Source organism: Pyrus communis, chromosome 15 (genome assembly GCF_963583255.1).
Source record: "Pyrus communis chromosome 15, drPyrComm1.1, whole genome shotgun sequence".
NCBI lineage: Eukaryota > Viridiplantae > Streptophyta > Magnoliopsida > Rosales > Rosaceae > Pyrus > Pyrus communis.
Window position 1 is genome coordinate 7,308,542 of NC_084817.1, and position 17,861 is coordinate 7,326,402.

Consider the following 17,861-nt stretch of genomic DNA (forward strand, 5'->3'; position numbering starts at 1 on the left):
CGCGGACCTGGTTCATTTTCAAAATCAGACAAAATAAAATAAATATCATCAAACAATGTAAGTCTGAGGAGAAAACATTACCTAGCTAGTATACCTACATTACACTAACTATATGCTAACCATTACAACTCGGGACCATAATTACCACGTCCTCAATCTCTATGGAACTTGGGACTTACTCAATGTACGTATCTTCCAGATGGATCTGTAACTATACATGCTAATGAAGCAAAACAAAACGTAGTTCTACAAGTCATTACTGGGAATCAAGGTGGTTGAAAGAGTCCACCATAATTAAGGTGGTTGAAAGAGTCCACCATGACTTATGGCTTGGTGAAGAAGCACAACCAGTGGCTATTCAAAACTAGATGTGTGAGTCTTGGAGGGCCTACTAATAGAAGTTTCTTTCTGTTTTGTCCAGGTCAATCACTAAAATCACTGTTCTTGCTTAAAGACATGACCAATCGTCACTTAGTACTACAGTATAGTGATATTCATTTTCACTTGTAAGTAAGAGATTTTAGGTTCGTTGTCGCCAAAAACGAATTTGAACCACATTATTATGGCAAGCCTATTATAAAGCTTATCTCACTCCTTTAGTGTAGATATATCGTTTGTTAAAAAAAAAAAAAAAAAAAAAAAAAAAAAAAAAAAAGACATGACTAGTCGAGTCTCTTTAGTAGCTATACCTGCCAAAGCTGTTGCAATCATTACTAATGTTAGGGTTTTGTTTAGTGTATCAGATTGGAATACTCACTAGATTTTATGTTGAATGAAGAACTGAATGTAAACTTCTAAACTGTCTATGTTGAAGGTAAAAAGATGAATTAGTCACAAACTTTGAATGAGGGATTGGAAATCAATTATGCTAGTTGATATGCACTAGCTGATCAACCAAAGAACTTAAATATCCGCTGGGCCAACGTAAATTGCGATGGGTTTTTTTATCATCGTGTTTCATTCGTTTTTGAAGAATTCAAACGAAGTCACTTTTAATTAGTCTTTAGTCTAGTAGTTGTTTTCACTTGATTGAAGAGTCTCCGTGTTTGAACCTAGCTAATTGGACTTAACTAATTATGATAAGTTTAAATATATTGTTAAATTAAGAATTAATTAGAGTTAATATTTGAATCAAACATTACCCTTAAAAAGGAGGACATGTTAGGGCTGGTTTGACATTATTGAAATTATTTTAAAAACAATTTTTTTTGTAAAAACTGGGGTTAAAGTTGTGTTTGGTAAATGAAAAAAGAAAAGAAAAAAAACTTTTTGTTAAAATCATGGGTCCAAAATAGCAAAAAGCAGAAGCAGCTTTATCCTTGCTTTTGAAAACAACGTTTTATTTCACAGCACAACAACTCCGAGCAAGCCTTTAGGGTGGTGGATGAATGAGGATCCTCTTCAGATCTTCTTTGTAAGGATCCGGGGATCTGTGAATCATGTATGTTCATCGTATATCGTGCAGTCATAAATTATTTTAAAAAAAAATTATGTAAAATTGAACACAAACAGTACCTGACGAAAACTGACTGCACGATGTACGATGAACGGATATAATTCATAGATCTCCGGAATCCCCACAAAGGGGATCCGGATTCGTGGTGGATAACCCACTTTGGAGTCTAAACTAGGATATTACGGTTACCAGCTGATGCCCTTAATAGGTGGAAATCAGTTAGGGTGTAAATCGAGGTAAAGAAGGTCCCTACTCACAAGAAATATATATGTTCTTTACAGAAAAAACCCTATTACCACTCACTAGTACAAGTAAAGGGTTCTCGTGTGAGTAGAAGCTCTTCTTTGGTTTTCGTCCATGGCTTCTTAGGTAGGCAGTGTTAACAATGAGGAATCAAGAAATCAACAAATACAGAGAGAGAAAGCTTCAAAGCAATTATTTGAAATACTTCACTTTTCTTTATCTTTCCTCTTACTTTGATAAATACATCCTTATGGTATTTATAGCTTATATCATCCTTTACATTTGTAACTAACACTCTACCTCAACTAATCATCAAATGACACTTGTCATTACACTAACCATTCTGTTGTACACTACTACAAAAGGACCTTATAGTGTCAGTTGTTGCATCGGTTTAATATAATATAGTGGCGAAAAAGAGACTTGCGACACCCACTGAAGATGACGTCGTATTTACTGTCGCTTATAAGGGTCATAAAATTTCTATGTTGCTTTTAAACCGACGTAAAAATTTAATGTCACTTATAACCGACACATATTTTAATATTTTTAAGTACTGGCGTCGCTTTAAATAAAATAGTGTCGCTTTTAAGCGACATAAATTATGTGTGTCGCTTCTAGGCTACACTAATTCTTGTTTTTAAATATTTTAAAGCCTGCGTCGGTTCTGAGTGACATATATTTTATTTTTTTAAATACTTTGAAACCCGATGTCAGTTGTAAGCGACAGATTGATGGTCTTTATATCCTCTCCCCCGTGTTTTCTTTTTCTTCTCTTGCACTTTTCTTATTCGTTCTTCCAATTTTCAAAGCCTCCCCATGTTCATTCTCTTTCACCTTTCTTATTTGGTCTTCCAACTTCATTTATTCCTTCTTCACAACAGTAAGTTTTTCTTGCTTATAATATTTTTACTTTCTCCTCTTATGTTTAATTTTTAGTTACAATTTATTTTTGTAGGAAATTTATTTGAGCTAGTTGATTACATAAAGAATTGTTGACGTCGGAATTCTTCAACAAATCAGGTTTGTATCACTAACTTCTTTAATTTTTAAATTGTATAACACACAAGTTTATTTATTTAAAAATTATAATTTAAGCACTTAGATAAATTTCTACTATTTTTGTTAAATTAATAAAAATTTAGTCGAATTAATTAATTTTGTCACTTGAATTGTTATGAGAAAATGGAATGAATAATATTTATAAGCATTTATGTTAAATTAACAATATTAAATATAACATAAACTTATAATATTTAGTAATATAAGAATATATTATGTTAAATTAATTTTTTTTTGCACTCTAATTGTTATTTTAATTTGTTGTTATTTTGATAACTTTTGGTTTTTATTTACTAGTATGGATTAGATGAGCATAATTTGAATTGCTATGAGAAAATGGAATGAATAATATTTATAAGCATTTATGTTAAGTTAACAATATTAAATATAACCTAAACTTATAATATTTAGGAATATAAGAATATATTATGTTAAATTAATTTTTTTGCACTCTAATTGTTATTTTAATTTGTTGTTATTTTGATAACTTTTGGTTGTTATTTACTAGTATGGATTAGATGTGCATAATTTGAATTGCTATGAGAAAATGGAATGAATAATATTTATAAGCATTTATGTTAAATTAACAATATTAAATATAACCTAAACTTATAATATTTAGGAATATAAGAATATATTATGTTAAATTAATTTTTTTTGCACTCTAATTGTTATTTTAATTTGTTGTTATTTTGATAACTTTTGGTTTTTATTTATTAGAATGGATTAGATGAGCATAATTTTGATAACTTTTTGTTGTTATTTTAATTTGTTTTTACTATAATAGGTGTTGAAAATTAAAAGATTGCAATCGTGATAGAGTTCGAGGGGTGAAAGATATAAATTGAAAATTCTGATAGTTATGCCTACATGATAGGGATTGAAAGATTGTAGGCATCTTAGTGTCAACATAATATTTTGCCTTCGTAAAGTGGTAAAACATGGACAAGAGTTGGTTGACAATACCCCAAAATTTTGAAGCGTATACAACTGGAATTAATTTGTTTTTGGATCAAGTAGTTGCAAATGGTGTTGGTCCTGATAAGTTTAGATGTCCTTGCAAAAGATGTTGTAATTGATATACTTTTGTTAGGATCACTATTGTTGAACATCTCATATTGTATGATATGGATAAAGATTATAAAAACGCTTGTTGGCGACATCATGGTGAGCAAAACATTGGAGAGCAAAATGTGGCAATTGGAGAAGAAGAAACAGGAGATGAGGTAATTGGCATGCATGATTTTCTTAATGATGTATTTGTCCAACCATTAACAGAAGAAGATGTTGGGCCATCTACTGAACCCCTTATTGGGGAAAGGCGTCCAGAAGAGGTGCAGACTTTTTTTAAGTTGCTTGAAGAGGCAGATCAAGATTTGTGGCCAGGTTGTAAAGAGTTTAAGAAATTGGAAGCAGTTGTAAGACTGTATCAGATCAAGTGTTTAGCGGGAATGTCTGACGAGATCTTCACCACTTTACTGGAGTTAATTAAAAGAATGTTGTCTGAAGGGGATTGTTTGCCTGAATCCTGTTATAAGGCAAGAAAACTGTTAGCCTGAATCCTGTTATAAGGCAAGAAAACTTATAAATGACTTGGGTCTGTCGTATGTGAAAATTAATGCATGTCCCAATGATTGCATGATCTATTGGAAAGATACTTCAGATTTGACCGTGTGCTCGGTTTGTGGTAAATCAAGATATAAAATTGCAGAGGATAGCTCGAGGAAAAAGGTCGCAGCTAAGGTTATGTGGTATTTTCCTTTAAAACCACGATTGCAACGATTTTTTATGTCGAAGCATATGGCTGAACATATGAGGTGGCATGCAACTGAATGTCCTAAGGATGAGTTTATGAGACATCCTTTAGATTCTCCAGCATGGAAGCATTTGGATAATTTATATCCGGATTTTCCGTCAGAAATTCGAAATGTCCGATTAGGGTTAGCCAGTGATGGATTTAATCCTTTTGGGAAAATGAGGAATGATCATAGCACATGGCCTGTGGTGCTTTCTGTTTATAATTTGCCACCTTGGATGTGCATGAAGCAACCAAATTTGTTGTTGTCTCTGTTAATACCAGGACCGCGCAGTCTTGGTAAAGAGATTGATGTATACATGCGTCCATTGATTGACGAGCTGAATGAGTTGTGGGAGGTGGGCATTCCCACTTATGATGCGTATTCCAACCAAAGTTTTACGGTGAAGGCTGCCGTGTTATGGACTATAAGTGATTTTCCGGCTTATGGAATGTTATCAGGATGAAGTACACATGGCTATAAAGCTTGTCCACATTGCATGCATGATAAAGAATCTATTTACTTGCCAGCGAGTCGTAAGATTTGTTATATGGGGCATCGACGTTTTCTTGAAGATAATCATAGGTTTCGAAGGCAAACCATCACTTTTAATGGTCGTCGAGAGCATCGTAGTGCACCAAGGTAGTGGACTGGTTTACAATGTCTCGAAGAACTTTCTACATTGAGATTTACTTTTGGAAAACCAAACAAAGATGATTCAGTTAGACAACGCAAAAGAAGAACTTCGAGCAGTACAAGTAGTAACAGTCAGTGGAAGAAGAAATCTATTTTTTATGAACTACCTTATTGGAGGCATCTGTTGATTAGACACAATCTTGATGTTATGCATATCGAGAAGAATATATCTGACAGTGTGGTGGGAACATTGCTAGATATAGAAAAGTCTAAAGATGGATTGGCTGCACGTGCAGATCTTGAATTCTTGAACATAAGACATAGTCAACACCCACGTAGAGAAGGAAATAGAACATTTCAACCTCCAACATTGTTCACATTGAAAAGAGAAGAAAAAGCTGCGTTTTGTAAAGTGTAGTCTACTATTCGGGTTCCCGATGGATATTCATCAAATCTATCGCGATGTGTGCACATGAATGAACGAAAAATACATGGGTTGAAAAGTCACGATTGCCATGTTTTAATGCAGCAGTTACTCCCGCTTACAATACGCCCGGTTTTGCCTAAAGCTGTTACTATGGTTTTATTAGAGTTGAGTGCAATTTTCAGACAGTTGTGTAGTAAGAAGGAGTCTGAGGAAGGATTTAAGCAACTGAATTCAAGAATTGCCTTGACATTATGTCAACTTGAAAAAAATATTCCTTCCTGCATTTTTTGATATAATGGTGCACCTCTCAGTTCACTTGGCAGATGAATCAGCTCTTGCAAGGCCTGTTCAATATAGATGGATGTATCCAATTGAATGGTAATGAATAAATTTTTATAAATTTTTTACAATTGTAGTCATAACTTTAATTAATAATTATAATAATTTGTATTTCATTTTATAATTGTAGGTATTTGCAAACACTGAAGCACTATGTTCGTAATAAGGGTCGTCCTGAAGGTTCTATTGCTGAAGCATATTTGGTGGATGAGTGCTTGTCCTTTTGTTCCATGTATCTTAGAGACGTTGAGTCTCGTCGTACCTGTAGAGGCCGAAATGAATATGGTATTGGACGTGGAGTATCTGGTGGGTTATCAATGTTTGACTCGAAAGGACGTTATATGGGTTCAGGAGAAAATGTGGAGCTTAATCTAAATGTTTTTTTATCAGTGCCATAGATACATTCTAAATAATTGTGATGAAGTTAGCCCATTTAGAAGGTAAGAACGTTTAATCATACATCTTAACTTTGAAAAAATAATTATCTAAATTGGACATAATTGTGTAGGCAACATGAGGAATTCTTGAAAACTAAACATCATCGAGAAAGGTTAACTATGCGACAAATTAAGGAGCTAAGCAAGAAAGAATTTCCAGAATGGTTCAAGCAACATGTGAGTTGATATAACAATCATATTATTTATTTATTGTTTTGCATTTTAATTATAACATGTTTATAGTTATTCTGTCAATTTTTATCTTCATACTTATTACAGATGAATTCAAGATATGATGCTAATGACACATTGATATCTCAAGACTTGCATTGGCTAGCTAATTATCCTAGTAGGGTTGTGAGTAGATACAAAAGTCACATTGTTCATGGATTTAGATTTCGTATAAAATCTGTGGATGATAAGCATAAGAATCAAAATTGTGATGTCTTTATACCTGCAAATGTTCTTGGAGCAATTGGGCAAGTGAATTGTTATGGCAGAGTTGTAGATATGTTCAAGGTCAAATATTGTGGTCCTACTGAAGCAGGAGATAGGGGTCGAGCTGTGATGTTATTTAAGTGCGAATGGGTTAATAGTGAAAGTCCACAAGGAATTAAGACCGATCAATATGGATTTACTATGGTGAATTTCAATCAATTGGGATTTAAAGAGGATCCTTTCATACTAGCATCATAAGCATTACAGGCATTTTACGTGGAGGACACAATTGAAAAAGATTGGCATGTAGTTGTTCGAACTCAGCCAAGAGATTTATTTGACGTATTAGAGGATAGTGATGCTATTGATGATTATGCCATGCCGAACTTGGATGATCGAATTCTTGATAATGAAAATTTCCATACAAGGGTTGGCGTGGAAGAGACTCCCTTTCTTGAATCATTAGCGTTGCCTACCGGGTTCGTTAATCATGCCAATGTCGACGATGAGCTAATAGATGATGACAGAGAATAAATATATTAATTATTTTTTGTATTAATTAGACTCTGTTTCATTTTGTATGCTATGATATCGTATCATAAAATTATATTTCTGTTTTTTTTTTTCTTGTTTCCTGTCGCTTTTAACCAACGACATATGTCATCTGTGTCAGACTTGGTGTCGGTTTTAACCGACGCAACCTTAGCCTATTTCGACGCAATGTTAACCTTACGTCGGTTTTATGCGATGCAATATTAGCCTATTTCGACACAAGGTACCTGTTGTGAATCATATGTATTAATGCGAAATAAGGACGATTATTTTTTATTATTTGTAGTTTTATACCCCTAATAATAATTATTATATATTAATTTAACAGTTTTATACCCCTAAAAACTATAATAATTATATATATAATTATATATTAATTTAACAGTTTTACACCCCTAAAAACTATAATAATTATATATATAATTATTATACAAATTACACGAAACTAATTTCAACGATCCAACCGTCAAACATATTTGTATATAATTCGAGATCGTATACAAAAAAAATCGCAAAAAACAAACACTCTGGGATGAAGTAACATGACAAAAAATTTCGACGGTTATCAACGAATGAATACAATGAATGAATTCGATCTTCAATTTAAAATATTTGCACTAGTGGATACCACAAAATCTTATGTTATACCTAATGAAAGTATGAATAAACTCTTAAGTGTTAGTGAATCTATCGTTTTGATGGGATACGCATTCTACGAAACTAATTTCAACGATCCAACCGTCAAACATGTTTGTATATAATTTGAGATCGTATACGAAAAAAATCACAAAAAACAAACATTCTGGGATGAAGTAGCGGGACAAAAAATTTCGACGGTTATCAACGAAAAATGACGATTTAACAGTTATTTTAAGTCCGATTTTGATGATTTTTTATAGCTACACTCCTTGAATCTATATGAATACAATGAATGAATTTGATCTTCAATTTAAAATATTTGCACTAGTGGATACCACAAAATCTTATGTTATACCTAATGAAAAGTATGAATAAACTCTGAAGTGTTAGTGAAACTATCGTTTTGATGGGATACGCATTCTACGAAACTAATTTCAACGATCCAACCGTCAAACATGTTTGTATATAAATCGAGATCGTATATGCAAAAAATTGCAAAAACAAACATTATGAGATCAAGTAACGGGACAAAAATTTTCGACGGTTATCAACAAAAAATGACGATTTAATGGTTATTTTAAGTCCGATTTTGATGATTTTTTACAGCCACACTCTTTGAACCTATATGAATACAATGGATGAATTCGATCTTCAATTTCAAATATTTACACTAGATTTTATGTCATGATGATCAATGAAAATTGAAGATTTTGTAAAAGGAATAAAATGCAAGCTTTGAGTTACCTTGGCAAGGTTTAAACTTTTGAGAAATGCTCATCTAATCCATTCTAGTAAATAACAACCAAATGTTATCAAAGTTATCAAAATAACAACAAATTAAAATAACAATTAGAGTGCAAAAAAAATTAATTTAACATAATATATTCTTATATTCCTAAATATTATAAGTTTAGGTTATATTTAATATTGTTAATTTAACATAAATGCTTATAAATATTAATCATTCCGTTTTCTCATAACAATTCAGATTATGCTCATCTAATCCATACTTGTAAATAACAACCAAAACTTATCAAAATAACAACAAATTAAAATAACAATTAGAGTGCAAAAAAAAAAGTAATTTAACATAATATATTCTTATATTACTAAATATTATAAGTTTATGTTATATTTAATATTGTTAATTTAACATAAATGCTTATAAATATTATTCATTCCGTTTTCTCATAACAATTCAGATTATGCTCATCTAATCCATACTAGTAAATAACAACCAAAAGTTATCAAAATAACAATTAGAGTGCAAAAAAAAATTAATTTAACATAATATATTCTTATATTACTAAATATTATAAGTTTATGCTATATTTAATATTGTTAATTTAACATAAAGGCTTACAATGACTCAAATTTAATATAAGTTTATGTTATATTTAATATTGTTAATGTTACAATATTTAATATTGTTAATTTAACAATATTTAATATAAGTTGATGTTATGTTTAATATTTAATATATTTAATATAAGTTTATGTTATATTTAATATTGTTAATTTAACAATATTTAATATTGTTAATATTATAAGTTCATTCCATTTTCTCATAACAACTCACTAATCCATTCTAGTAAATAACGACAAAAAATTATCAAAATAACAACAAATTAAAATAACAATTACAGTGCAAAAAAAATTGATTCAACTTAATAAATTGATTTATTAAAATATTATATGAGATAACATAACTGATTATTTTTTAATTTTGGGTTAAACTTTTTTTTTTTTTTTTTTTTTGTTTTTGTTTTTATCCTTGTTCCCTTTTTTTTTGTAAGTTAAAACTTTTTTTTTATGTTGGGCGGGAATTTTCCCGGATTTTTTGCACGGGGAAATGGATTGGAAGAGCTTTGTCAGTCACTGTCATGTCAGGTCAGGCTTACTTTGGTTTTAACCGATGCAAAATTATCCACTTTCGAGACTACCTGCTACGATGGTCTTTCTGTCAGAGACACTACACAGATTTGTTCTTATTTCGACGCAAATTTGTTTTTATTTCGACACAAACTTGTTCTTATTTTGACGCTATGAAAATCTGTCAAGTTAACGTCGGTTTTAACCGCCGCAATGTGACCTTATTTCGACGCTACTGACCTTTCAGTGAAAACTATGTCAAGCTACGTTGTGATGGGTCAAGTCAGATATAGTGTCGGTTTTAAGCGACACAAACTTGTTCTTATTTCGACGCTATGCAAACTAACGTCGGTTTTAAGCGACGCACTAGGACCTTACTTCGACGTTATGCAAGCTAACGTCGGTTTTAACCGACGCAATGGTCTTCCAGTGAAAAGTATATCAGGTTTTCAGTCAAAAGTATGTCAGGTTACGTGTGTCTAGGTCGAGTCAGACTTTGTGTCAGTTTTAACCGACACAATGTGTTCATATTTCGACGCTAAGTTTTTATCCATATTTAATCTCCTTTATTTCCCATCACTTTCGTGATTCCACTTCTCTCTCTCGTTTTATCCCTCTCTTTCCCCCATTTCAGGCTTACTCTTTCCCCCATTTCAGCCATACTCCTTCTCCTTCCATTAAATTTTGCTATGGATAATTCTCGTGAAGATCAACGTTCTGAGGAACTTCATTTGGAAGAGGACGAGGGTGATGCTGGTTCTTTTTTTGAATTGTTATTAATCTCAGTTTTTATTTTTATTTTTTTGTGTGTGTTTGAACTATTATTATGCCTAAACTGAAAATATACATTTGTTTCCTGGTTTTTAATTGTGTTTTTGTATTAACAAGGTACATCTCAACGGAGGCGTGGACCCTCAATTCCTAAATAGACGAAACAGCTTTGTTCGTCTGATTCTTCCGGAAAATGCATTAGTGATAATGCTAGTGCTTTTTCAAAACATGTAGCAGCGGAGGTTAGAGACTATAGAAATCTCCCGTTGGAGAAAGATTGGCGTAAGGTTACGGAAGAAGATAAGGAAGCTTTCTGGAATAGAATAAAGGTATAGGTGTTTTTATTTTTAGTTGAAAATAGAAGAATAAGTCAATGATTGTAATAATAATTGACTAGCTTGATTTTTTTTTGTTTTTGGTTTTTATGGATGTAGGGAAATATTTTTTTTGAAAATGCAGATATAGTAAAAATGCCTTTGATCCGTCATATGACGCTTAAGATTGCGGAGCATGTGCACAAAGAGTTTAGAAATAAGTTAAAAAAAAGTATTATACTAAAAGAGCAAAAGAGGTGCGCAGCCAACCTCCTCCTATTGTGATTCCTGCCCAGTGGGATGATTTGTTGGCATATTGGAATAGAGACAAGACAAGGGTAAACCTTACATGATTTATTTCGTTATAACTTTAAATTTGCCTAGTATAATCTTTTTCTTTTTTTTTTTCCACGAGGTTGCTGAAAAAAATAAGATTAATCGGGGATTAAAATCAATGAACCATACTACTGGTACAAAATCCTTTGCAAGAGTGCGGGAAGAATATGTATGGATTGTACATTTTGAAGAAATGATTAATTTTAAATAATCTATAGTTATAAATTTTATTTTTAGTATGAGGGTTGCTTAAAATTGTTTGTATGAAATTTTATTTTTGATAAAGCGGAAGAAGCATGGGAAAGAAGCAGATCATGTAACCTTTTTTCGTGAATGTCATACACGAAAAGATAAAACATGGATTGATGAAACATCGGAGCGTACAGGGGTAATTGATTTTTTCGTGTTAGTATTTCATTTTATTAATTTTTATTATCTATGGCTTATTTTTCTGTTTTACGATTGAATTTTTGTTTTTAAAAATTGTAATGCAAGGCAACAATGGAGAGCAATCTTCAAACGTTGATTGAGTCGGGCCAGGAGGATAATGAAGATCTTAGGACCCAAGTTTATGTTGATACTATGGGTCCTAAGAGGCATAATAGAGTCAGAGGATACGGTCATGGTGTGACTCCTGATATGGTGTCCTATGCATCTTCTTCATCTTCTACATCAATTTCCTCCAGGACATCATCTAAGAGTTCAATGGCATTGCTGATGACTCAAAATAATGAGTTGAAAATGAGGGACGAAAATAATAATAAACGGATTTCGGACCTAGAGAACAAGCAAAATCAGTTGTTTGCGTGGTTTTTTCAAAGATTTCAGCCACAACCACCGTATAGCCCGGGAACCCAACAATCAGGCCAGAGTCAGCCTCCTCAACAGTTGGGCCAAAGTCAGCCTCCCCCTGCATATCTGTATGCTGGCCATAATCAGCAACCTTCATATCCTATGTATCTGATGCCTACGCAGCCCATGCCATACATGTAGCAGCCGCCCATGCCATACATGCAGCAGCCGCCTTATCAAGTGCCAGTATATAAACCTGAGATGGCTGCTCCTAGTGGATTTTGTCCTGAAGTTCCAACTGGGGGGTTTTCTGGAATGCTTGCGGGTGTTGGATTTGATGTGGACTTGTCAAGGATTTTTGGATCAGATGGAGGATCTCAAGGAGGAGGATCTCAAGGAGAAGGTTCTCAAGCAGAAGGATCTGGACGACGTTTAGGTGCAGATTCGGTTGGGTAGTTTATTTGGTTCATTTTCTTGTCGGTTAAATATGACACTTTAATCGTTCTATCTTTTTGTTTTTTTATGTTATGTTTGTAATATCGGATTTAGTGTTTGTTACGACGGATGACTTTTTGTATTTTATGTGGAATGTTAGATGTACAGTTTGGCACTACTATTCTTGTTATTTATTTTCATTAATGTTTATTTAGATCTTAAAATTTATTATTTTGATTATATAATTTATTTTAGTTGGAATTAATTGAAATTGCATGCAGTTGTCCATCTATTTTTATTATTATTAACAAAGATAGTGTCAGTTAAGACCATTACTAGATTTTATATTTTATTTATTTAATTGTTATCTAATGTCGGTTTAAGGGATATTTTATTTATTTAATTTTATTACAATGTCGATTAAAAGCGACAGTAGGTTGTATATTTTACAATTAAATTGCTGATGCACGTTGCTTTAAACCGACGTAATGTGTAAGTATACATCGCTTTAAACCGACGTTAAAGTTAGTGTCGCTTTAAGCCGACGATGTGTAGTGGCGGATTAAGTCCAAAAAGCGACACTGAAGCCCTTTTGCGACGCTAGCAATAGTGTCGCTATTCCAATGCGACATTACATTGTTTAATGTCGGATTTGTGCCAAATTTCCGACAGAAATTTGATTTCTCGTCGGTTTTTCCTCTACCGATGATAGCATATATTGTAGTAGTGAGAGGAGACTTGCGATTTTGACATAACTTAGAAATGATGTGTTATTAGTTTTTGTGTGGACTTGGTTCATTTTTCACAATCAGAGACAAAATAAAATAAATATCATTAAACAATGTAAGTCTTAACGAAAAAAGATTACCTAATATTTAAACTATACTAACTATATCATTACAACTTGGGACTGTAATTATCACGTCCTCGATTTCTATGGAACTTGAGGATTACTGAATGTACGCATCTTCTAGATGGATCTCTAACTATACATGTTAATGAAACAAAACAAACCGAGTTCTTCAAGGCATTACTGGGAATTAAGGTGGTTGAAAGAGTCGACCATAACTTTAACTTATGGCTTGGGGGAGCAATCGCAAAGTCTTAAGTCTTCGGAGTTAAAAGCGGCTGACTTTGGAATTGATTGGTGAGACGTACAACCAGTTTGTCCAGGTCAAACTACAAAAAAATTCATTAAAATCACTGTCCCTGCTTAAAGACACTACACGCCGAGCAGTCGGCTACACCTACCAAAGCTGTTGCAATGGTTACGAGTGTTAGGGTTTTGTTTGGTGTATCGGATTTTGGAATACTCGCTAAATTAGAAGTATATTGAATGAAGAAACAAATGCAAATTTCTAAACTTGTTTAAATTGAAAGTAAAAGATGAATTAGTCACAAAGTTCGAATAAGAGATTGGTAATCAATTATACTAGTTGACATGTAGTAGCCGATCAACCAAAGTAATTCTCTGTTAAGCAAATGTGAATTGTGATGGGTTTTATTACCGTGTTTGAAGGATCTCCATGTTTGAATCTAATTGGACTTAACTAATTACATGATAAGACAAAGAAAAAGTTTATAAATCTCACTTTTTTATATAGGAGATGTTTCGGAAGGATACTTGAAACACTGGGCATCATATACAACTAATATTTTTAGTCGCTTGAACTATAAATTTTTTATCTAAATCAATAAAATAGATTTGATTCCATCTTATAATATTAGTTTTATGGGAACAAATAGAACTCTGAACATTTTATATGTGCTTGTTCATTGGTTTTGCGGGTGAAAACTTGGATGCAACCTAAAACTTGGACCTGAGGAATCTTCGCAATTTAATCATATAAAATGAGAAAGCTTAAAGTAGAAGGCACATGACGAGTTCCCATACGTTTGCCTCACCAACTTCATTAATTAATTAATTATATAGATAAGCATGAATCAAATTGCAGATTAATTAGTTGAAGCATGAATCAAATTGCAAATTAATTAGTTGAATATACTTATCAAAGATAGAAGATAATCCAATTGATAGCATAGCACACAGAGAGACATGAAGAGAGCAAGGCCATGAGATACACTCCATTTGTCGTCTTCATCAGCTTTCGTTTTGTTGTTTTCCTGTCACATATCACCATTATTCACACATGCATTCAAGCTTCACCATTTTTGTTCTGTTTTTGGTGCCGCCAACAGCCTCATTTACTTCATAACCATAGGTACATCTTGAGTTAAATTGTAGCAATGTTCCCTTAACTTTAATCAAATTGGAGTAATGGTCCCTCAACTAAAAATCCATTGTCATTGATCTCTCAACTCATCAAAACATGTAGCTATGATCCTTTTCGTCAACTCCATTAGAATTCTATCATAATGAGTTATGTTGGAAGGATCATTGCTACAATTGGGTTAAAGTTGAGAGACCATTGCTCAAATTGAGTTAAAGTTGAGGGACTATTTCTCTAGTTAGATTAAAGTTGAGGGACCATTGATACAGTTTTTCTTATTTGATAAAATTTGTCTCTTGATTCAACCTCACATGCATGGAATGTGACTCGTTTTGACAGAAGTTCTAACGAAGTTGACGAAAATGACCATAGTTGCAAGTTTTCATGAGTTGAGAGATCATTGATCTAATTGAGTTAAAATTGAAAGATCATGGCTACAATTTACTCGTATATCTTTATATGAGTGTGTTTGAGCCCAAAATAATGGAGTTGGGCTGAGTAAGATTATGGGTTCGGCCCATAGTAAAACAGACTTGAATCCCAGGTTTGTTTGGCAAAAGGCCCGGCCCAAAGTGGGTTAGCCAAATTTGAATTATATTTATTTATTTGGTTCGGGAATTGAAAGAATTGCGTAATATTTGGATTGCACATACAACTTTGAGAGGACTGTTTGGCAATGGCAACCATTTTTTTCGTTTCTTTTAGGGTTGTTTTGATCTTATATTTTGAATAAAGAAATAAACATTACAGAAGAGGGATGGTTTGAATCTTGTTTCGGTTTTAAATGCATATATTTACAAGTCATGAGATGCTAAACGCGCTAATTTAGTTTTTGCAGGCCAACTTCTAATATGATCATTAGGTTAAACATTTTATTTAAAATCATTTTATCCAAATGTGCTCGTCAGATATCATTGTTGGTTCAATATGGGATATCAAACCAAAACTATTATCTCAAATCCGAAACCGAAATTTTTCGGGATGGGAATTTCAAGACCAATCCCAAGCCAAATTTTTGAGAATTCCAAATTTCAGGATTCTCAAAATATTTTCGGGATTTTGGGACAAATCGGGATTAAATTTTGATTTTGGGCTATTGGGCTGAAACTTGACATATTGGACTTTTGGGCTAAAATTTAACCTTTTAGATTAAAATTCTATCTGTAATCCCAAAAAATTGCAGAACAAGACCAAAATAAAAACTTGCATCAGGAAACTAAAACAAAAAAAAATACAGAGACGAGTTGTGGGAGAGAGCCTAGAAAGAGAGTGACCATAGCCAAAAATTGCAGAGAAACATTTCCCATTTGGGGGTTTTGGTGTTAGATAGAGCCCACTACCAAGCAAAAACGAATGCGACAAAATCAAACCAAATTACATGAGAACCCAAGTTCCATAAGAACAGAATTTGGTCATGACACAAGATAAATGACACCAAATAAGCTTTATATATGCATGTAGAGGGCAATCCATACCAACATGATACAACATAATTGACACCTAATAAGCTTTACTGCAGCACATACAGTTTTCTTCGGATATCCATAAAATTAATGGAACTTTAACAAAAAACTATTGGTATTATTTATTTTAACGAAAAATCATATTTTTATACTAAAAAGTCAATCATGGTACTATTCACTTTACCCTTTATTTTGTCTTTATCGTTAAAACTCAAAGTTTTCAAGCTATTTTCATTAATTTTCCTTAAAATTAATGTTAATCCACAAAAGATAGAACACAATCTCTCAAGACGAGTGGCGAAAGAACATATTGTTTTGACATAAAAAATCTAGCAAAAATGCTTGAGGCCAAGTATAGAAAGGATATTTCCCCTATTATTTTTCGCACATTTTATAGTGTGAAAACAATGCCAAACTCCCAGTTATTCAAGTGGCATAAAGTTTCCCACTGCACTTATCATCCAAAAAGATCGCCTAACTTATTAGTAAACATAAATATAGAAATTAAATTAGGGCTGGAATCATGAACATCCATTCTAAAACATGAACAAATTTCACAAACCCTAATCTATAATTCGAACCTTAAATTAAATTTCAAATCCAAAATTTATCTGATTTGGGGGAGAATCGGTGCACAGTGCACTGGATGAAGAAGTCGAGAGAGAGATCAGAGAGGTGATAGTTGATAGGTCAGGACTCAGTCGAGAAAGAGAGCGGTGGTCGTGGCTCTATGTGGTGAAGGAAGGCTCCACAGTGAGAGATAAGAAGTCAAGAAAGAGATCAAAGAGGTGATAAGTCTGTGTGATGTGGGTGTGGCCGAATTCGAAGACGGAGAGAGAAATCGGCGAGGAGGGTGAGGTGAGGTCGAGAGACGAAGAGAGAGAGAGAGACTGAGACTGAGTCTGAGTGAGGGTTTTATTTGTATTCAATGGTTGAGATCAAATCTCAACCAAATCCGACAGTTGTTATAATTCCAAATATATATTTAAAATTAAATAATATTTTTTTTTATTTCAGTTCGGTTCAGGATTACTGAACGAATGAATCTGTTAGACTGATTCTTGTACCGAAATTTTGGGATCGGTTCGTTATTGGGTACCAAAATTTTCAAGATTTTCGGTTTGGTATTTTTTTGGTTCGGTTTGAAATATTTGGTATTTTTTTCCACCCCTAGATATCAAATAAATACTGATAAGATTAACGAGAATTGCTCTCCTAAAGTCCTCATTTTGAGACTTGTGACGACCTCTTTTATTTGAACCCTTGAATTAATCTACCGATTGTGAATCCTTTGTTGTCACAACCAATGCTCATGAACTTGTTGTCAATGTATAATATGGTCAAGGCATAGTGAGGGAAGACTGTTTTTTAATGTCATCTATGATGACAATCGATTTGTTATAGCACTTACAAGTAACATATTGGGTAATATACAGCTTCCCATCCACGTATATGTTTGTAATCTTAATGTTAGTTTGTGTAAGAAATGGTTATGAGGGTGATAATCTGTGTCGTTACAAGTGATGAGGAATTTAGTTTATGTTTTACTTAGAAAATTAATTTAAAGTTATCTTTGCATTTTTCTTCATACTCCCCTAATCCATAGGCCTGCTTATTTCATC